Source organism: Somniosus microcephalus, chromosome 2 (genome assembly GCF_052327205.1).
Source record: "Somniosus microcephalus isolate GS21.2 chromosome 2, FLI_Smic_1.0, whole genome shotgun sequence".
NCBI classification, from domain to species: Eukaryota; Metazoa; Chordata; class Chondrichthyes; order Squaliformes; family Somniosidae; genus Somniosus; species Somniosus microcephalus.
The window spans coordinates 248436927-248459874 of record NC_140988.1 but is presented as its reverse complement, the minus strand read 5'-3'; the positions used below and the strand labels follow the sequence as shown (position 1 = coordinate 248459874).

General features: G+C 49.7%; 1 protein-coding gene across 4 annotated transcripts in view; it reads right to left on the bottom strand.

Annotated features, from left to right (window-relative positions):
• Window positions 1-22948, bottom strand: part of slc7a2 (solute carrier family 7 member 2) — a 264753-nt gene that overhangs the window by 22243 nt on the left and 219562 nt on the right. The gene's annotated exons all lie outside the window — the stretch shown is intronic.

Here is a 22948-nt window from a genome sequence, read left to right as displayed (position 1 = left end):
CCCGAATGCCTTTTTAACAGCCTTCTCAACTGGTCCTGCCACCTCAATGACTTGTGTATGTACACCCCAAGTTCTCTGTTCCTTTAAAATGGTACCATTTAATTTATATTGCCTCTCCTCATTCTTCCTACCAAAATGAATCACTTCATACTTCTCTGCATTAAATTTAATCTGCCATGGGGAAATTTAACCCCAAAAAACGGTCGGGTTGGGAGGTTAAAGTGTTAAAAATCTGAATCCAGACTCCAACCTGCCCAACTTCTGGTTTTAACAGAGGCGGGTTGGCACTTTAAATATTATAATGAGGTTGCGTCCCTCTTTTTGAAGCACCATTTTAAATTTAACTCGGGGCGGTCGAGCTTCCTGGGCCTCGGGTAACCCGGCAGCTAAAGGAAGGCAAGGACTGCTAGATCCCGGCACCCCAACCCCCTCACTCCGGCCTCCGAACCCTCCCTCCTCTCTGCTCCCTGGCTGCAGCCTTGTGCTGCAGGCCTACCCGCCTGACAGCCAGCTAGCCAGCCTATCCATCTGACTGGCTGTGGGCAGGAAACAGAGAAAAAAATGTTAATCAGGCCCTGCCGTTAAATTCGGCATGGCCTGAGGGAAACCCGGGTTTCCCGACCGCAATTCAGCAACCTCCCACCCCTGGCCAAGTAAAAAATCTGCCCCATGTATGTCCTCCTGTACCCTGTTACAATCCTCCTCCTTACTACGTTTCCGAGTTTCGTTATCATCTGCAAATTTTGAAATTATGTCCTGTATATCCACATCCCGGTAATATTTATCAAAAACAGCAGTGGTCCCAACTCCGACCACTAGGAGACACTACTGCTCACTTCCCTCCAGTGTGTAAAACTACCATTCACCACTACTCTCTGCTTTCCGTCCCTTAGCCAATTGCGTATCCATACAGCCACTGCCCTTTTACTCCCATGGGCTTCAATTTTGCTAACAAGTCTATTATGTGGTATTTTATCAAATGCTTTTTGAAAGTCCATACACAACATTAAACGCACTACCCTCATTAACCCTCTCCGTTACATCATCAAAGAAAACAATCAAGATATATACGAATGACTTGGACGTGGGAGTACAGGGCACAATTTAAAAATTTGCAGATGACACAAAGCTTGGAAGTATAGTGAACAGTGAGGAGGAGAGTGATAGGCCTAGAAATTCATTGTAGCCACTTTTGGGGCGGTAAAGTCGGGCGGCCGCTAAAGTTTGCGCCCGCCGCCAAATCGAGGCCACTTCTCCGATATTCATTAGCTTCGCCCTAAGAGTTTGCTCGAGTGCTAAAACTGGCGCTGGACGCCTCTCTTTAGGCGCTAAGCCGGAGGTGCTGAGCGAGAGCGCCGAGGCCGGGCGCAGCGCAGGTGCGGTCATCTCGTGATTGATAGCAGACACCCTGGCGCCGGCCAGCTCTTAAGGGGGAAGGGTCGACTTGGTCTGCTGCCACGCCCTGGATAGTGGAGCCCTCCAGCTAGGCCTGAACACTGCTGCTGGACCCAAATAGCGCCTGAAGCCATGCAGAAGGCCCGTGAACGAGCGCAGCGCTTCTCAGAGCGTGATCTGAGTGTGCTGGTTGGTGGTGTGGAGAAGAGGTGCCATATTTTGTACCCGGACAATGGCAGGAAGGCGCCGGTCCGCGTCTACCAGAGAGCCTGGAGGCATGTCGCCAGCAAGCTGTCAGCCAACAGGACCGGTGTCCAATGCCGCAAAAAGTTTAATGACCTCACTCGGATTGTCAGGGTGAGTACCCTTTCCAGTGACCTCCTCATCCTTGCATGTGCACCTCACATTATGGGCAAAGGGACCTGAAAGCCCTAATGGCCAGCCCTCATCCAGCAGCTATGGGACAGGCATGAACATCAATTGCACATTCTGCACTTAACACACTGGCCAAGCTATTCCACCATGGGAGGCAGTGCACACAAGATCAGGGCGACACACTGGCCAGGCTATTCCACCATGGGAGGCAGTGCACACAAGATCAGGGCGACACACTGGCCAGGCTATTCCACCATGGGAGGCAGTGCACACAAGATCAGGGCGACACACTGGCCAGGCTATTCCACCATGGGAGGCAGTGCACACAAGATCAGGGCTACACACTGTACTTAGAGGCCGTCCTTTCTCTTGCAGGCCAAGCTGGCCAATAACAAGAAGAGCCGGACTGCGACCGGGGGAGGCCGACCCCAGATCCAGCCGCTCACCGAGCTGCAACATCGCGTGGAGCGCATCACGGGTGGCCGGGTGATTGGCCCCGTTGCATGTGGAGATGCCGACCCTGTTCTGGGCACCAATGGTAAGGACATCAACATTTGGACCTCTCTCGTCCCACTTGCGCATCAGATCTACATCCTTTGCCACTGTCCGACCAATGCGCTGAATGCCACCACTCATGCATCCCTCGCTGACGCCCTCTCCTCACTCTAAAGCTACTCTTGTGCCTTCCTGCTTTCAGATGGTGAGGAGGAGGTCCCTGAACTTGCCAGTGACAGCCCCTCAGAAGAGGAGGAGGAGGAGGAGCAAGAGGAAGGCGGCCCATCAGGGGAACCCTCAGCCGCGGCAACCCATGCGAATGTAGGGGACACGTCTTCCCTGGAGGGGAGCGTGGCGGAAGTGTCGGAGGGGAGGGGAGCTCATGGGGCCTGCGGCCTGCAGAAACGCGGGAGGGGGGTGGAAGCTCGGCGGCCTTCTCCCCAGAGGGGGGAAGGGTCGGAGGGGAGTCCAATTGCTGGGCCCAGCGGCGTCCAGCAACGCAGGAAGGGTCGGCCAGCTCGGCGGCCTTCTCCCCAGAGGGAGAGTCCGGCCTCCAGTCCGGAGATGGTCTTCGCCGAGGAGATGGAACGCCTCGAGGACTTGTCCGTGGACTCGGAGCGCCGGCACACGGAGCTCATGGGGGTAGTGGCATGGTTGCCTGAGGCCATCGAGTCCCTCTCTCGGAGTGTGACCGACGTCGGGGCCTCACAGGCCATCAGTTTGGCGGAATTCGGGGCAGAGCAGGCAGCGAGTCGGGCGGCATTCGGGGCAGCTCAGGCAGCGAATGGGCAGCTGATCAGTGGTGCCGTGCAGTCACTGGGTGCTCTGATGAGGTTACTGAACAGGTCAACACGGGCACTCACTGCTGCCACACTCGCTGTGTCAGCCAGGCATCGCCAGGGCACCCGGCGCGCTGCAGCAGCACAGCGGTCTGTCCCTCGGCAGATTGGTGCGCATGCTGCAGTGCTGGCCCGGGCGAGTGCCAGTGTCTCAGGCGACCAGCGAGCGCCTGCCATCCGCCAGCTTGCCCCCATTCCTCCAGCCGCCACTGCCACTCCCCCAGTGGAGCTGCCAGGAGCTGCTGCAGCGACTGATGCTGGCCAGCCACAGCTGCAGCATTCAACAGCCGCCCGCTCGACGGCCAGACCTCGACTAGGCCGACCCCCAAGGGCATCTGCCGTCACGACATGTGCCCCTCTGGAGCCTGCCCCCAGCCTTGCAGCAGCCAATGGCCTTACTTTGAGGCGGATCAGCAGGGCGGGCAGGGGCCACACAAAGATGGCCAAGGCATCGCCCTAGCGGGCCAAATAGTCGAATGTGTGGCCATGTGTGTTTGTTTCTTGAGGCCGAGAATTGGATGTTTGTTTTTTGAAGGCCGAGGATGTGATGTTTGTTTTTTACGAAGGCCGAGGATGACGGCCATTTTAGTTGCACTGTTTTGTTAATCCTCTCCAGGTTGTGGGAGTGACTCATGTGTGTGAGTGTTTTTTGGGGGTTTCGTCTGTTTTTGGTTTTCATGTGGGAAGGGCCCTGAGTTTGTACAATAAAGCATTTTATTTATTAACATTGTCCATGTTTGATCTTTGAAGTGTTTGTTGCCTTAACCGGCTGAGGGCTTGCGGAGCGGCTGCAATCATGTTCTTTCATTGGCACAAGCCATTCCCTGACAGGGGGCCTAGAAGTGACGTTCAATAAGCCGCCGACGGGCGGCCCTTGGACCTTGTGCCTCCCTCCTGGGCTGGTACTCCTCGTCCTCCTCCTCCTCCTCCTGAGGTGGTGGTCCAACGTGAGGTGGCAGTGCCCGAGTCCTGCGGATAGCCAGGTTGTGCAGCATGCAGCAAACGCCGACGAATTGGGAGACTCGCTCCTGTGAATACTGGAGGGCTCCCCTGGAGCGATCGAGACAGCGGAACCGTTGTTTGAGGACGCTGATTGTTTGTTCTATGATGTTCCTAGTCGCTTGATGGCTCTCGTTGTATGCCTCTTCAGCAGGGGTCGTGGGCGCGCGGAGCGGGGTCATGAGCCAGGTACACAAAGGATAGCCTTTGTCTCCGATAAGCCATCCTCTTGGGTGAGGCTGTGCCTGGAACATGTCAGCCACAGTTGTCTGTCGCAGGATAAAGGCATCGTGGCTGCTGCCTGGAAAGCGGGCATTGACAGCTAGGATGCGCTGCCTGTGGTCACACACCAGCTGTACGTTGAGGGAATGGTAGCCCTTCCGGTTGCGGTAATCCTCGGCATGCTCCAGAGGTGCCCGCAAAGCCACATGCGTGCAGTCAATGGCGCCCTGCACCATGGGGAAGCCCGCTATTCTTGCAAATCCCACTGCACGCTGCTGCTGCTTGTCCAGGGTCATGGGGAAGGAGATGAATTGATGTCTCCTTCTGAAAAGGGCTTCGGTCACCTGGCGGATGCAGCAATGCACGGCGAACTGGGAGATGTTAGCGATGTCCCCAGCAGCGGATTGGAAGGAGCCGGTAGCATAGAAGTTGAGAGCCACCGTCACCTTCACTGCCACCGACAGAGACGTCCTGCGCATCAGCTGTGGCTGCAGATCTCTGTGAAGCAGCTGGCAGATGTCTGCAACCACCTCCCTTCTGAATCACAGCCTCCTAACACACATCGCGGCAGACATGGTCAGATAGGAGGACTGCTGGCGGTATACCCTGGGTGGGTAAGGCCTCAGTTGGCGACGCCTGTTGCCCCCTCTGCGTCTAGCCAGGGCTGCCACTCTCTCACGGCGTCTGTAAGCCCTTCTGGCATAAGGCTGAAAGTCAGCGTTGGCACCCAATGCAGCCCCCATTATATGCTGGCAAACACTGAGCTCTCAATGAAGGCAAAGATAATTGCTAAGCTCTGGCCTGAGCCAAAAATACCTGTCCTAGTGTTGGTCCAAACCAGTAAGCTCTCCTCCTTGGTCTCTCTCCAAAAAACCGTTGCACAAGAGTGAATGCTGCAAAATGGCTGGCCTTTATAGTGCAGGGTAAGTGCCCTTTAATTAGCGCTCCCCGTGGCCCGCCTCGGCTGTGTACCGTTCCACTTCACAGTCGTTAGGGCCGCCCGGCGCACAATGGGCCGGCGCGAGTGAAGTTCCGGTTCGGGGCGCACAAAGGGCGTTGCACTAGTAAATGACGTCATGATCTGCGCGCGCAGCAGGGCGCGCGCTAAGACTTTGCGCCGGCGCTAAATGTGTACTGAAGTTGGGGCGAGGCGCAGATCGCGCTGCGCCCGGGCGCTAAGCGCCTAGCGCTTGAGATCTACTCCTCCTAAGGCGCTAACGGCTGGCGCGCCCAACTGAATTTCTAGGCCATAGACTTCAGGAAGACATAGACAGGCTGGTGAAATGGGCGGACATGTGGCAGATGAAATTTAACGCAGAAAAGTGTGAAGTGATACAATTTGGTAGAAAGAATGAGGAGAGGACATATAAACTAAATGGTATAAACCTAAAGAGGGTGCACGAACAGAAAGACCTGGGGGTATGTGTGCACAAATCATTGAAGGTGGCAGGGCAGATTGAGAAAGCAGTTAAAAAGGCTTACGGGATCCTGGTCTTCATAAATAGAGGTATAGGGCAGGAGTTTCATTGTGCCGTGGAGTTGGGATTGGAGGCGTTGGGGGGGGGGGGGCTTAAAATCCCCAAATCAGGGGTCCCGACCCCTTCCCGCACCCAAACCCACCTCCATGTAAGTTTCAAAGGAGGCGGGTACCCGCCCCGCACTGGGACCCGCCTACCCGAGGCGGGAAGGGATTAGTGCCAATTAACTGCCTGTTAACAGGTAGTTAACAGACAGTTTTTAGCCTAATCCCTAGTTTTGATGTTGAAGTGTGGGATTCCCAACGGCTCCAAACCACGCCAAGTTAGAGGAGGCGGGCCGTCGGGTTGAAGGACTTGGAGGGGTCGAGATGTCGGTGTTCAGGTGAGTGATGTGTGCATGAGTGCAAAGGTAAGTGTGTTTGGTGTGTCTAAAGTGATTAAATAAGTTTTACATACCCTTTCTTACCTTTTCAGCCTTCCTTCCTTTAGGTTCCGGCAGTCCCTCATCTCACCGGCACAGAAAGCAGAATGGCTGCGAACTGTCAAAAGTGACAGCCTTCAGCTTACTGTGCAGGAGAGATTTCTAACTGAGTCTGTGGAGAAGGACTCAGGTTAGAAGTAAGACTGTCAGTGTTTGACAGTGTCAAATAGCTGTGAAACACTGATGTTTCATCTGTCAAAAGCTCTTGACAGATGACATTTCAGTCTGTGACTTCACCTGTTGCCGGGTGGCCCTTAATTGGCCTGCTGAGCCCGCTGGGCAGGCTCAACAAGGTCAATCAAGTTAAAATCGTGTGGATTGGCCGCATCTCAATGGAGGCGGGACTACAACCCCGAAAGTTGTAGTCTCGCCATCAACCCGACTCCTGAGTTAAATTCCTGCCCATAGAGTACAAAAGTGTGAAAATTATGATGAACCTGTATAAAACACTGGTTCGGCCCCAACTGGAGTACTGTGTCCAATTCTGGGCACCACACTTTAGGAAGGATGTGAAGGCCTTAGAGAGGGTGCAGAAAAGATTTACGAGAATGATTCCAGGAATGAGGGACTTCAGTTACGTTGATAGACTGGAGAAGCTGGGGTTGTTCTCCTTGGAACAGAGAAGATTGAGAGGAGATTTGATAGAGGTGTTCAAAATCATGAGGGGCCTGGACAGAGTAGAGGGAAATCTCTCTCTATTTAAATGGGGAGAGATTACAAAATGCTGAGGTACAGAGGGATCTGAGGGTCCTTGTACATGAATCACAAAAAGTTAGCATGCAGGTACACAACAGGTAATTAGGAAGGCACATGAAATGTTGGCTTTTATTGCAAGGGGAATGGAGTATAAAAGTAGGGAAGTCCTGTTACAACTGTACAGGGCATTGGTGAGACCACACCTGGAGTACTGCGTACTGTTTTGGTCTCCTTATTTAAGGAAGGATATACTTGCATTGGAGGCAGTTCAGAGAAGGTTCACAAAGTTGATTCCAGAGATGAAGGGGTTGTCTTATTAAGAAAGATTGAGCCTATAATCATTGGAGTTTAGAAGAACGAGAGGGGATCTTATTGAAACATATAACATTCTGAAGGAGCTTGACAGGGTAGATGCAGAGAGGATGTTTCCCCTCGTGGAGGAATCTAGAACTAGGGGGCATAATTTCAGAATAAGGGGGCACCTTTTAAATCGGAAATGAGGAGGAATTTCTTCTCTCAGAGGGTCGTGAATCTTTGGAATTCTCTTCCCCAGAGAGCTGTGGAGGCTGGGTCATTTTATATGTTTAAGGTGGAGATAGACAGATTTTTGAAAGGTAAAGGAGTCATGGATTATGGGGAGCGGGCAGAGAAGTGGAATTAAGGCCAAGATCAGATCAGCCATGATCTTACTGAATGGCAGAGCAGGCTCGAGGGGCCAAATGACCTACTCCTGCTCCTAAGTCTTATGTTCTTAAACTGTTCCCATTGATGAAGGGCCAAGAACCAGAGGACACAGATTTAAGGTGATTGGCAAAAGAACCAAAGGCGACGTAAGAAAAAACATTTTTACACAGCGAGTGGTTAAGATCTGGAATGCACTTCCTGAAAGGGTGGTGGAGGCAGATTCAATCACAGCTTTCAAAAGGGAGTTGGATAAGTATCTGAAGGAAAGAAATTTGCAGGGTTACGTGGAAAGGGTGGGGGAGTGGGACTAACTGAAGTGCTCTTGCAGAGAGCCGGCACGGGCTTGATGGGCCGAATGGCCTTCTTCCGTGCTGCAACCATTCTAGGACAAGTTGGTCAAACATGATTTGCCTTTAACAAATCCATGCTGGCTTTAATTTATTAACCCATATTTTTCCAAGTGCCAATTAATTTTATCTTGGATTATTGTCTCTAAAAGTTTCCCCACCACTGACGTTAGGCTGGCTGGCCTGTAGTTGCCAGGTTTATCCCTCTCCCCTTTTTTGAACAGTGTTGTAACATTTGCAATCTTCCAGGCTTACAAAACAAAAGGAAAGACAAGCACATTCAGAAAGTAGTGATTAGGACACAACATACTTGGGGTTTTGAAAGCCTGAGAAAGGAAAACTTTAGGGTCATAAGGAGTTTCACAGTTTTATGGTCCTGGGAGAAGGTGAATGTGTGAAGAGTCTCGATTTCAACACCGTAAGATGCGAGGGGGAGGGAGGATAAACAGCGTGTGGGATAATACATTTGCAGATTAAAAGGAACAAGTGAGGAATGTTCTGTAGATCAATGACAACAGCAGTATTAGTAAATAAACCAGAAAGTTTGAGGTAGAGAGATTGGAGGTGAAGGGGAATTTTTTAATGAAACAACAAACTTTCTGTATCTGTTCTTGGAGTATGACTGGTTATTTATTTCAGTGCTGTTTGTGGGACCTTGTGAGCAAACTGGCTGCCACATTTGCCTATGTAACAACAGTGACTATACTTCAAAAACAAGTCAAGGACTGTAAAATACTTCGGGATGTTCTAACAGTGATAAAGGCATTTTATAAATAAGTTCTTTCTTTCTTCACTCCATTTGGAAGGGTAAGAGGAATCACTTTTCTCAGGGTTAGGATGAATACGTACACATTTCTAAAGGAAAAGAGGGTGGAGTAGGAATGAGAAAGATTGAAGAGGCGGCACAGGACAGAGGTAAGTCGGAAGGTATACATCGTGAGGATAGTGGGAGGTAGACCATGAGAAGCAGAATTCTACTTGGAGTCTGGAAGATCTGGTGGAAATAAAACTTTGTCAGTTTTAATGGCTGAATGAGAAGTCTCTTTATCAAGATCACTGAGATTAGATGGAGGAGAAAAATTAAGAAAAAAGCTCATCTCTCTTTCTAGAGCTAGAAATAATGCCATCAGGATGAAAGTGGAGTGGATTCTAAGAATTAGGACAGCTCTAGCAAGGGTTCAGAAGTGGTGGCTCCTGATTGGATTTATGGAGTTTATAATCACAGATAAAGTCTATTTGCGATGCTTTAGAATGAAAAAACACATTAGGGCCTAGAAATTCAGTTGCGTTCGCCAGCCGTTAGCACCATAAGAGGGGTAGATTTCGAGCGCTAGGCACTTAGCGCCCGGGCGCAGGCCGATCTGCGCCTACGCCCAACTTCAGTTGACATTTAGCGCCGGCGCAAAGTGTTTGCGCCCGCTCAGCTGCGCGCGCAGCTTGTGACGTCATTTCGTCGTGCAACGCTGTTTGTGCGCCCCAAACCGGAAATTCAGTGGCGCCCGCCCAATGTGGGCGTGGCGCTGTTAAGAACTGTGAAGTGGAACGCAGCAGAGGCCCTGCAGGCCTCGGGGAGCGCTAATTAAAGGGCACTTAGACTGAACTATAAAGGCCAGCCATTTTGCTGCAATGACTTTAGTGCTTTGGATTTCTGGACAGAGACCAAGGAACAGACCTTACTGATTTGGGACAACATAGGAGAGGTATTTTTGGCTTCTGGCCAGAGCTTGGAAATTTGACTCATTGTGATTTCACTGTTTGCAAGTTTATTATGGGGGCTGCATGGGGTTCCAACCCTCAGTTCCAGCATTATGTGCGAAGGGCTCGCAGACGCCGTGTGAGAGGGCCAGCCATGCCTAGACGCAGAGGGGCCATCAGGCGTCGGCAACGTAGGCCTTACCCACTCAGGGAATACCGGCAGCAGGTGTCCTATCTCACCATGACTGCCGCGCATTGTGTTAAGAGGCTGCGCTTCAGAAGGGAGGTGGTTGCAGAGATCTGCCAGCTGCTTCACAGAGATCTGCGTCCACAGCTGATGTGCAGGACGTCTCTCTCGGTGGAAGTGAAGGTCACGGTGGCTCTGAACTTTTATGCAAGCGGATCCTTCCAAGCCGCTGCTGGGGACATAGCGAACATCTCCCAGTTCGCCGTGCATCGCTGCATCCGGCAGGTCACCGATGCCCTTTTCGCAAGGAGACACCAATTCATCTCCTTCCCCATGACCCTAGAGAGGCAGGAGCAGCGTGCAGTCGGATTTGCCAGGATCGCCGACTTCCCCATGGTGCAGGGCGCCATTGACTGCACGCATGTGGCTATGCGGGCACCTATCGACAATGCCGAGGATTACCGCAACCGGAAGGGCTACCATTCCCTCAATGTACAGCTGGTGTGTGAGCACAGGCAGCGCATCCTAGCTGTCAATGCCCGCTTTCCAGGAAGCAGCCACGATGCATTTATCCTGCGCCAGACTACTGTGGCTGACATGTTCGAGGCACAGCCTCCACCAAGGGGATTGCTTATTGGGGACAAGGGCTACCCTTTGTGTGCATGGCTCATGACCCCGCTCCGCGCGCCCAGGACCCCTGCTGAGGAGGCATACAACGAAAGCCATCAAGCCACAAGGAACATCATAGGGCAAACGACTGGCGTCCTCAAGCAACGGTTCCGCTGCCTGGATCGTTCCGGCGGATCTCTACAGTATTCGCCGGATAGAGTCTCCCAGTTCGTCGTCGTTTGCTGCATGCTGCACAACCTGGCTATCCGCAGGACTCAGGCACTGCCACCTCACGTTGGACCACCACCTCAGGAGGACGAGCAGGAGGACCATGAGGAGGAGGAGGAGGAGGAGTACCAGCCCAGGAGGGAGCCACAAGGTCCAAGGGCCGTCCGCCGGCGGCTTATTGAACGACACTTCTAGGCCCCCTGTCAGGGAATGGCTTGTGGCAATGAACGCACCTGAATGCAGCCGCTCCGCAAGCCCTCAGCCGGTTAACGCAACAACCACTTGAAACATGACACCTGGACAAGCTGAATAAATAAAAAGCTTTATTTAATAAACTCAGGGCCCTTCCCACATGAAACAGAAAAACAGACAAGACCCCCAAAAAAGTCAAAAACATATCTCACTCCCACAACCTGGGAAGGAATAACAAAACTTGTCCATCCAATTGGCCTTCATCCTCGGCCTAACCAAGACAAACCCCCCCCATACAGAACACAAACACCCCCATATAAAAAAAGTTGGCAACACACTCTACTTGGTGTGCCGAGAGGGCGAGTCCTTGTGCAGGCTTCTCCGGCCCCTGCCCGACCTGTTGCTCCGCCTCAACCTGGGCCCTGTGGGTGTTGCAAGGCTGGGGGAAGGCTCCTGAGGGGCACAATGCGTGACGGCAGATGCCCTTGGGGGTCGGCCTAGACGAGGTCCGGCCCTGGAGGGGCTGGCTGCTGACTGCTGCAGCTGTGGCTGGGCAGCATCAGTCTCACCAGCAGCTCGTCGCAGCTTGGCTGGGGGTGTGGCAGTGGCGGCTGCAGCAATGGGGGCAAGCTGGCTGATGCCAGGCGCTCGCTGGTCGCCAGAGGCACTGGCACTCGGCCGGGCTGGCACTGCAGCAAGCGCAGCAATCTGGTAAAGGCCAGACCGCTGTGCTGCAGCAGGGCGGCGGGTGCCCTGGCGATGCGTCCGTGACACAGCGAGTGTGGCAGAAGTGAGTGCCCGAACTGCCCTGGTCTGTGCCCGCATCAGACCAGCCAGTGTCTGCACGGCACCACTCAGGAACTCTCGACTCGCGTCCTGTGCTGCCGCGAGTTGGTCGACACCCCTGGCCTGTGAGTCCCCGAAATCGGCCACACTATGAGCCAGGGACTCAATGGCCTGAGGCAACTGTCCCACAACCCCCATGAACTCGGTGTGGCGCCGCTCCGAGTCCGCGGACATTTCATCAAGGAGGCGCACCTCCTGGGCGAGGACCATCTCCGGACTGGAGGCCGGACTCTCCCTCTGGGGAGAAGGCCGCCGAGCTGCCCGACCCTTCCCGCGTGCCTGGACGCCACTGGGCCCAGCAACTGCCCTCCCCTGCAACACTTCCCCCCTCTGGGGAGAAGGCAGCCGTGCTGCCCGACCCTTCCCGCGTGCCTGGACGCCACTGGGCCCAGCAACTGCCCTCCCCTGCAACACTTCCCCCCTCTGGGGAGAAGGCAGCCGTGCTGCCCGACCCTTCCCGCGTGCCTGGACGCCACTGGGCCCAGGAGCTACACCCCCCTGCAACACTTCCCCCTGGCTCTCCTCCAGGCAAGACGTGTCCCCTCCATTGCCATCCCCTGGCGCGGATGAGGGTTCCCCCGATGTGCCGCCTTCCTCTTGGTCCTCGTCGTCCTCCTCTTCCGAGGGACTGGCACTCTCAGCTTCAGGGACCTCCTCCTCACCAGCTGAAAGCAGGAAGGCACAAGAGTAGCTTTAGAGTGAGGACAGGGCGTCAGCGAGGGAGGCATGAGTGTTGGCATTATGCGCATTGGTGGGACAGTGGCAAAGGATGTAGATCTGAAGCGCAAGGGGAACGAGAGAGGTCCAAACGGTCATGTCCTTACCATTGGGGCCCAGCACAGGGTCGGCATCTCCAATAGCTACGGGGCCAACCACCCGGGCACGCATGAGTCGAGCCACGCGCTCCTCCAGGTCACTGAGCTCCTGGAACTGGACACGGCCTCCCCCGGTGACAGTCCGGCTCTTCAGATTCTGCGCCAGCTTGGCCTGCAAGAGAAAGGACGGCCTCTAAGTACAGTGTGGTGCCCTGTTGTTGTGTGCACTGCCTCCCATGGTCGAATAGCTTGGCCAGTGTGGTGCCCTGTTGTTGTGTGCACTGCCTCCCATGGTCGAATAGCTTGGTCACTGTGGTGCCCTGTTGTTGTGTGCACTGCCTCCCATGGTCGAATAGCTTGGTCAGTGTGGTGCCCTGTTGTTGTGTGCACTGCCTCCCATGGTCGAAGAGCTTGGCCAGTGTGGTGCCCTGTTGTTGTGTGCACTGCCTCCCATGGTCGAATAGCTTGGCCAGTGTGGTGCCCTGTTGTTGTGTGCACTGCCTCCCATGGTCGAATAGCTTGGCCAGTGTGTAAAGTGCAGAAAGTGCTATTGATGATCATGCCAGTGCCATAGCTGCGGGAGGAGGGCTGGCCATTAGGCCTTTGAGGTCCCTTTGCCCATAATGTGAGGTGCACATGCAAGGATGAGGAGGACACTGGAAAGGGTACTCACCCTGACCAACCGAGTGAGGTCGTTGTACTTCTTGCGGCATTGGTCACCAGTCCTGGGGACATCGCTGTTGGCTGAGACCCTCTGGGCGATTTCCCTCCAGGCTCTCCTGTACTGCCTCCTGAGAGCCTTCTTGCCACTGTCCGGGCACAAGATCTCTCTTTTCTTTTCCAAACCCCTAAGCAGCACCCTCAAAGCATGCTCTGAGAAGCGCTGCGCTCGTTCACGGGCCTTCTGCATGGCTTCAGGCGCTATTTGGGTCCACCAGCAGTGTTCAGGCCTAGCTGCAGGGCTCCACTATCCAGGGCGTGGCAGCAGACAAAGTCGACCCTTCCCCCTTTAAGAGCTGGCCGGCGTCAGGGTGTCTGCTGTCAATCAAAACATGACCGCACCTGCGCTGCGCCCGGCCTCGGCGTTATCAGTCTGCACCGCCGACTTAGCGCCTAAAGATAGGAGTGCAACGCCAGTTTCAGCGCTCGCCCAAACTCCTTGGCCAAAGCTACTGAATATCGGCGAAGTGGCCTCCACTTTCCGGCGGGCGCCGCCCGACTTTACCGCCCCAAAAGTGGCTACACTGAATTTCTAGGCCTAGGTGTAATAGGTAGAATTTTTACTAAAGACATTAGAATTCTAGACAGGCATGATTGAACCAAGACACTGCAGCAGTTCTGATGGAGAAAAAGAGCAAGCCTTCTATGCCAGCTGGGATAACATTAGTTACTTCACTGGCACAAACAACAGAATCAGTGAAAGCAGCAGTTGGACCAGGGAAAGTAGCAAAGAATTCACAAACCATGCCAGTTGGCTGACAAAAGTGCAAAACAAGATATGATTGGTAATTTATTGCAGAGTATTATATGAGGCAGGTATGATATTGGAGTAAACAGATATGGCATAAGAGTTAAGGTTAGATGTAAAGGAAAGGTCTAGATTAGCTAATTTGCTTTGATGATCAGGGATAATAGTAGCCTGCCTGATTGACAAGTGGTGTGAGGTCACTCAGGATAGCAAAGATTTCTGTTTCAGTGCCAGTTTGATGAGTGGAAGAGAAAACATGAGTCATTGCTGATGGTGAACAATGACAATTCCAAAATCTAGTAGAGGGGAAGGTGGAGCTGATAGACTTATTTGACAAAAAGTAGAAAATATTGGACTTAAAGGTTTTTGTTTAGGTAAGGATATATTTCTGTTAGGTAAAGGTATAAAGGGATATAGAGTAAGACGGATAATGGAGTTGAGGTACAGATCAGCCATGATCTAATTGAAAAGTGAGCAGGCTCGAGGGGCTGAATGGGCTACTCCTGTTCCCATGTTCCTCAAAGAAAGTTAGAAACATAGAAGAGAGGAGCAGGAGTAGGACATTCGGCCCCTCGAGCCTGCTCCGCCATTCAATGAGATCATGGCTGATCATCCAAATTCAGTACCCTGTCCCTGCTTTCTCCCCATATCCCTTGATCCCTTTAGCCTTAAGAAATATATCTAACTCCTTCTTAAATATATTTAATGAATTGGCCTCAACTGCCTTGTGTGGTAGAGAATTCCACAGGTTCACCTCTCTCTGGGTGAAGAAATTCCTCCACATCTCAGTCTTAAATGGCTTACCCCTTATCCTTAGACTGTGACCCCTGGTTCTGGACTCCCCGGCCATTGGGAACATCCTTCCTGCATCAAGTCTGTCTAGTCCTGTTAGAATTTTATAAGTTTCAATGAGATCCCCTCTCATTCTTCTAAACTCTAGCGAATATAAGCCTAATTGACCTAATCTCTCCTCATACATCATTCCTGCCATCCCAGGTATCAGTCTGGTGAATCTTTGCTGCACTCTCTCCATGGCAAGAACATCCTTCCTCAGATAAGGCGACCAAAAATGCACACAATACTCAAGCTGTGGTCTCACCAAGGTCCTGTACAACTGCAACAAGACATCCTTGCTCCTGTACTTGAATCCTCTCACTATGAAGGCCAACATACCATTTGCCTTCTTAACCACCTGCTGCACCTGCATGCTTACCTTCAGCGACTGGTGCACAAGGACACCCAGGTCTCGTTGCACTTCCCCTTTTCCCAATCTATTGCCATTCAGATAATAATCTGTCTTCCTGTTTTTGCCACCGAAGTGGATAACCTCGCATTTATTCACATTATACTGCATTTGTCATGCATCTGTCCAATCACCCAACCTGTCCAAATCATACTGGAGTTTCTCTGCATCCTCCTCACAGCACACACGCCCACCCAGCTTTGTGTCGTCTGCAAACTTGGAGATATTACATCTAGTTCCCTCATCTAGATCATTTATATATATTGTGAATAGCTGGGCTCCTAGCACCGATCTCTGCGGTACCCCACTAGTCACTGCCTGCCACTCGGAAAAAGACCCGTTTATTCCAACTCTTTGCTTTCTGTCTGCCAATCAGTTCTCTATCCAAGTCAATACCTTGCCCCCAATCCCATGTGCCTTAACTTTACATGCTAATCTCTTATGCGGGACCTTATCGAAAGCCTTCTGAAAGTCCAAATACACCACATCCACTGGTTCTCCCTTATCTATTCTACCAGTTACATCATCAAAAAATTCCAATAGATTAGTCAAGCATGATTACCTTTTGTAAATCCATGTTGACTTTGTCCAATCCTGTCACTGTTTTCCAAGTGCTCTGCTATTACATCTTTTATAATGGACTCTAGCATTTTCCCCACTACCGATGTCAGCCTTACCGGTCTATAATTCCCCGTTTTCTCGCTACCGCCTTTTTTAAACAGTGGGGTTACATTAGCTATCCTCCAATCCATGGGAACTGTTCCAGAGTCTATAGAATTTTGGAAGATGACCAGCAATGCATCTACTATTTCTAGGGCCACTTCCTTAAGTACCCTAGGATGTAGATTATCAGGCCCTGGGGATTTATCGGCCTTCAATCCCGTCAATTTCCCTAACACCATTTCCGTAAATACTGATTTAATTCAATTCCTCCCTCTCATTAGTCCCTATGTTCCCCGACATCTCTGGGAGGTTATTTGTGTCCTCCTTTTGAAGACAGAACCAAAGTATGTATTTAATTGGTCTGCCATTTCTTTGTTCCCCATTATAAATTCCCCTGATTCTGACTGCAAGGGACCTACGCTTGACTTCACCAATCTTTTTCTCTTCACATATCTATAGAAGCTTTTACAGTCAGTTTTTATGTTCCCTGCAAGCTTACTCTCATAATCTATTTCCCCCCTCTTAATTAATCCCTTTGTCCTCCTTTGCTGAATCCTAAACTGCTCCCAATCCTCAGGTTTGCTGTTTTTTCTGGCCAAATTATATGTCCTCTCCTTGGATCTTATGCTATCCCTAATTTCCCTTGTTAGCCTTGGTTGAGTCACCTTTTTTGTTTTATTTTTATGCCAAATAGGGATGAACAAATTCTGTAGTTCATCCATGCGATCTTTAAATGATTGTCATTGCCTATCCACCGTCAACCCTTTAAGTAACGTTCCCCAATCCATCCTAGCCAACTCGTGCCTCATACCATCGTAGTTTCCTTTATTTAAATTCAGGACCGTAGTCTCTGAGTCAACGACTTCACTCTCCATTTTAATGAAGAATTCTATCATATTATGATCACTCCTCCCCAAGTTGTCTAGGTTGAAAGTTTGACAGAGATAGCAGATGAATTTACTGAGGCATTAGAAATATTTTTAGCTACAGGAGATCGGTCTGGTGATTCGCTTAAGCTAAGGAAGGCAGCAGGGAAGTAATATATGCAAGCACTTGCACCTCCTTTGTATTAAGAAGTTGGAGTGAAATTATAAGGAGCAAATTGAAAGGAGGAAGAGTCAAAAGAGAGGAAACATTGGTTTTAGTGAAAAACAAAAGATGAGGTGGTACTATTGACTAGCTTCTGGGAACCTTTATGACCATTGATCATTCTGTTAATATGCAATAAATCTGTGATGAAAGGCAATAACATCAAGCCATAACAAAACAGCAACAACCTCATGAGAAATGCTGTCAAACATAAAAGTTTGATTTTACAAAATCCTTTTCCTGCTAACAGCTTTGTTAAATTTGTCAAGAGATTTTATTTCATGATAATAAAATTGATACTTTTTTTTCCATGAAGGAGGGTGCAGTGGGTCAGCCTGACCTTTCACCTCTGCCGGGAATTCAAATCCAGTGGAGACTAATGGGATAGTCTTTTCTGTCTGCCAGGGTCCTACATGAAATATCTTTTATCTGACCTGGGCATGTCGAATGCGGATACAGAGAACCCAAAAAATGTTCCATTCTCCTTTCACCTCGATGAATACCAAATACACAAAAAAGCACATTTGTACTATCTGTACCCCAGGCCATTCATTAATTTATTGTAATCGGAAACCCAGGCCTGCAAGGGGATGCCACTGTGGATTACCCGACAGGCGAACCTGCTGACAAGTTAATCCAGGGCCAGAAGAGGCCCAGAAAAGTTATTTTCTTTTATTTCTTTGTAAGTCAGGAGGACTCTTTCAGGCTCTGCAAGCAAACCGTGGGCTTCCCTCCTCCTCTTCCTCCTGACAGCGATCCCCTCCCATCCTCATTCCTATGCACTTACCTGATTGTAGGGGACTGTTCCTTCGGGTCTCTGGGGGTGGCCTCCTGCCGCCCGACATCCTACTCCAACCCGCCGGCCAGGTAGGACTTCGGCCAGGTTTGAGTGAGATTGTACTTCCAGGTGCAGGTGAGGCCTGGAAGTTAAAATCCCCTGGACCTCATGCTGCGGGGAGCTGGAGGATTTGCCGCCCGCCTCGGCCCCGTCCACACAACTCCTGCTGCGAGTTAAAATCTAGGCTTAAATTCTTCCCCATTGAAACCCATTTTCAATTCCTTAGTACATCCCCTTAATTTGTCTTGATCTTTTTGAATACTCTCAATCTCATTTACATGTGTTACCTGGCTAAATAGTTTGTAATCATCAACAAGGGCAGCAGGCGCATAGGAACACCAACACCTCCAAGTTCCCCTCCATGTCACACACCATCCTGACTTAGAAATATATCGCTGATCCTTCATCGTCGCTCAGTCAAAATCCTGGAAGTCCCTACCTAACAGCACTGTGGGAGTACCTTCACCACACGGATTGCAGCGGTTCAAGGCGGCGGCTCACCACCACCTTCTCAAGGGAAATTAGGGATGAGCAATAAATCCTGGCCTTGCCAGCGATGCCCACATCCCATAAAAATGAATTAATAAAACCAAGTCTAATTGGTCCACTATGCTAGGCAACTGAGTCATATTTGCACCATTACTTTTATTATTCGTTGGTCTGTCCTGTTTGAATTTTGTGATCCAGGAGGTCTAGAAATGGCTGTTCTCAGCAATGTCGCCTAATTGGCAGATAAATCCTAAGTCAGCATGCCAAGATCTTAGCTTCAGTAACTTAATAGGAACATGGAGTTAAACATGTGGTCATTGAGCTTCAATGGTATCACTTAATTTCCTAAAATGACAAAATGTCTTGGACCTCTTGGCCTTGAAGTACAGGAAACTCTCTTTTAACCGGCACCTAAATAACCGGAAACCTCTGTTAACCGGCAAAATTCAGGAGTAGGCTCAGGTAAGTTTTACTTCATATTAGTGGCAGTTCCTGGATCTGTGGCTGTGCAACTGGGGTTCGTGCACTTGTTGCTAAGCAACAGGGACGCTTGGTCTGTGGCCGGAGTACCTGCACATGTTGCTAAGCAACAGGGAAGCCTGGATTTGTTGCTGTGTATGGAGCTCTCGTACCTTTTAACTATATCTCTCTGTAATCCGGACTTTTTGATAAACCGGCACCACGCCGGTCCCGTTGGTGCCGGATAATAAAGAGTTTCCTGTATCCTGACACATATTTACAAACAGCACACTACAGCAGAATAGTTAATAGTGGAACCTTTGTTTTAAGGTGGCAGGTGTTTTGTGTTGCCTGATACACTTTGCAGTGCTTGTGCTCACTGGGGTGGGTCTGTGGATTGCATAGAGATGCTAGCAACCATATCTTCAGATTATAGCCATAGTTCCAAGGATACATGCTTCAGTCCTTTCAGTTTGTTCAAAAGCCGTCTTCAGCTCCAAATAGGCAGCCTAAAATTATCTAATTCAGGAAGCTGGCAGTTACTTGCAAGATTTCATGTTGTACACTACGATCTGCACAATGACATAGTACCCCGTGCAAATAATGCAGGTTAGTTGTATCTAGAGGTCCAATTTTCTACAAACATAGTCAACTACTCCAAGCACATACAGAATGCACTAATGCCATAAAAACATTGCACCTCTGCTGATCTTGGGAATTATATCTATCTTTCTCTTCTCGGCAGAAGTGAATCTGTCACTTTTTTGATTGTACAATGCCACAAAACTCCCTCCTGGAGCCTGGAAACGCCATAGCATAGAAGTTGATTGCAGCAATAACCACTGCTGTTACAGTCAGGGTTGTAGCAATGTTGGCCCAAATCACTGGCTCAGCATGTGGAAGGTGTTGGCAATGGAATGTCTGGAAAGGCAAAACTGACTGCAAACTCATGACAGCCAAGTGAGTTCTTGGCTTATAAATTCTCTGAAAAGGATTCTCTTGAAGTTGTCCATAATGCATGGCATTAATGGACATTGCAAACATTTCACTCTAAGACAATTCTGTTCTCAAAAACATGGCAAGCGCAGTCAGTGACTGGGTACTTTATGTTGACCAAATACTGCACCTGGAATTTTTTTAAAGGAATTTCAACACAAGAGCTTTCTTAACTTAGTCAGATCCAGCCCTCAGTAACTGCCTTGCATGATATTTTACTGAAATATTTCTTTTGAATGCAATGCTGCCAAAACTACACAGAATGATCCAACAAATTCTTTTCTGCTCACAAGGAAACGTGCAGGAGACCATTGAGCTCATCTTTCCATAGAGCTTCAGTCTACCCATCACAGTATCTAACTACCTCTTTAAATTATCTCTAGCAGGTATTAATTACTGCGTGTGAAGTGCTCCCAGATATCAGTACTGAACTTGCCTTTAACAGCTTGTATCGAGTTTTCCTTGTCCTGCAGTCATGGCTTAATTTGAAAAAATCCTCCAGATTAACCTTTTCTAATCCATTTAGTATCATACACCTCTATAATGACCCCATCACTTTTGCTTCCCTTCAAGGCTGATGAATCAAAAGATTTTATAATTTTTCCTCATTACTCAGTCCTCTGATGCTAAAAAAAAGTAACCTTGTAGTTCTTCTCTCCAGCAGTTCCAGGTTCTTTGATGTTTCCTTTGTGACTTGGCGACCAGAACTGAAGTGTGGACTGAACTGAGCTTTATACAGCTTCAGCATAATGGCCTTAGACTTCTAGGTTCTAATTTATGCAACTTACAACATTTGTGCCAAGAATGTGTGGATTTCTGGGCACAGCTAATCCAAAGAACATTGAGCAGACTGTGTGCAATTCAGATCATCTGGAGTTAGCATAAGCTCCCAGCATAACTTTAGGCTCTCTGCCAGCACAAAGCCAATGAGGCAAAGTATTAAAGCTTAGTTTTCAAATTTAAAGAAAAGTGCCCAGTTACAGTTAAATGGCTGCATATTGTGGCAAATATAATTTCAGTCTTTATAAAGGTTCCCAATCGATTTGAAATGCTTGCCAGCTTTTGGCAAGATTGTGTTGGGGTAGAGAGGAGCGAAAGAGAGACAGGCAAAAATTAATGCACATAGGAAGGATAAATGGGCAATACACATATTCCATGAATTGTATTGAAATAGCCAAGGATGAAATTGAAAGATACCCAAGAATGTTAGTAGACTTGACATTCAACATCTGCAACCAATGCAGAGCAACAATCAACAAAGCCAATAAAGTGCTGAACTATATAGCCAAAACACTAGAATATCAGAGGAAGTCAGGATCAGACTATGGCCCGAAATTCCCAGGGCTGGAACAGGCGAATGTCGCATTTACATAGGCTGCGATTTCGCAAGCTGTGGCGAGTTCAGTGCGACCGGAGCAGACAGCGGCCATAAACTCCGCACCCGTCTTCATCCCGCCTCCTCCGAGTAATTTTCCCGATTGGGCTTGTTAAGCCCGCCCTGCGAGGTTCCCGGCCAATTAAAAGGAAGCGGGTCTGATGACGTCATTTGATGACGCGTCATCAGCTGGTTTCCTTAAAGGGGCCATGTCAAAATTCATTTTGACAGTTGTACTGTCAGTGTTCTACAGCACTGAGGTGCTGCAAACACTGACAGTCACTGTTTTAGCCAATGGTCGTGTAAACTTTGTTAATGTGTTGTCAAGCATTGAAATCTTTATTGTCACCACTTTGCCTTCTTGGACAGATTTGTGTGCACCTTTGAAAGTGTCTTAGTGAGACATAACGTTCCCCCCCCCCACCCCTCCGATGGTGCTGAGTGTGAAAGGAATGGCTTGGACATTGTAGCGATGTTTTATTGTGCTGGTGTGGGGTGATGCCAACCTGGTGCATCATGTGGCAGCCAGGGTGTACAGTGTTAAGTGAAGCTAATCTGGACATGGTGAGGCCATCGCTGGCATCCCGGGCAGCAATGTGCATGGGTGATGATGCCATGTCCAGTGCAGCATCAGTTGATTGCAGAGAAGGTTGGTGTGGATGTTAGTGCTGCTGGTGTGCCCAGTGATGCTGGTGTTGGGGCTGATCGTGTTGATATTCTGAGGACCAAAGTGAGATTTTTTCAAGGGCGCCGATGCTGATGGAATAGATGGCAGGTAAGGTTGAGATGACAGAAGTGATGTCATTGTTGAGATAGGTTGTTCCAGGGAGGTGACACTGGATAGAAAGATTACTCCAAATGCTTCAAAAGTACATAAAGCTCAAAAGTGGGTTCTAAATACTGAAGGCTGAAGCTTCTGAGATTGGAAACTGACCAGTTGTAAAATAGCAGGTTTTAAACCACTTTTCCAGCTGTCGCCTAATGAAAAAGAAATGCAGAGTTGTTCAGAACCTGACATAATTACCTGCCGTGATCCCCGAGCGACGGGAACCTTGTGGAAAACTTGGCAAAATGCTTTGGCGCTGGTAAAACATCCCAACAAAGCACAATTGAATGACCTGCTGCTTAGTGTCGTGTCTGCAAAACGTAGGCAGAACCGGCACTATGGAAACTGACAAGGAGGTGGGTTCAGAGCAGAATACCTTTATCTTTTTGATCTGGACAGCGGATCCACCTCCAAACCTGCCCTCTGGGCACTGGTAAAATTCAGCCCATAGAATTACATAGAATATACAGCAAAGAAACGGGCCGTTCAGCCTGATGCGCCATCAATTACTCAAAAGACTGAGGTTAAGCGAGTAACAATCAGGCTTTTATTAACTAAAGAATGAAGGTCTTGTCTCGAGTGGTCGACCCGTCCAGAATACTAAGGGACTGGGAGATAGTCACTTATATACCTGGTGTGGAGATGCCGGAGTTGGACTGGGGTGGACAAATGTAAGAAGTCACACAACACCAGGTTATAGTCCAACAGCTTTATTTGAAATCACAAGCTTTCGGAGCGCTGCTCCTTCTTCAGGTGAAGTGGAGAAATGCATAAAGACACAGCTTATATAGTCAGAGAATCATGTCAGATGTTTACAGGTAACCTTTCCAACTGCCATTTATCACACCTCGGCAGAGAGATAATCACAGCAGTCAAAGGTGTGAATGGTGTCCAAACAGGTCAGTCAGGGAAACATTAC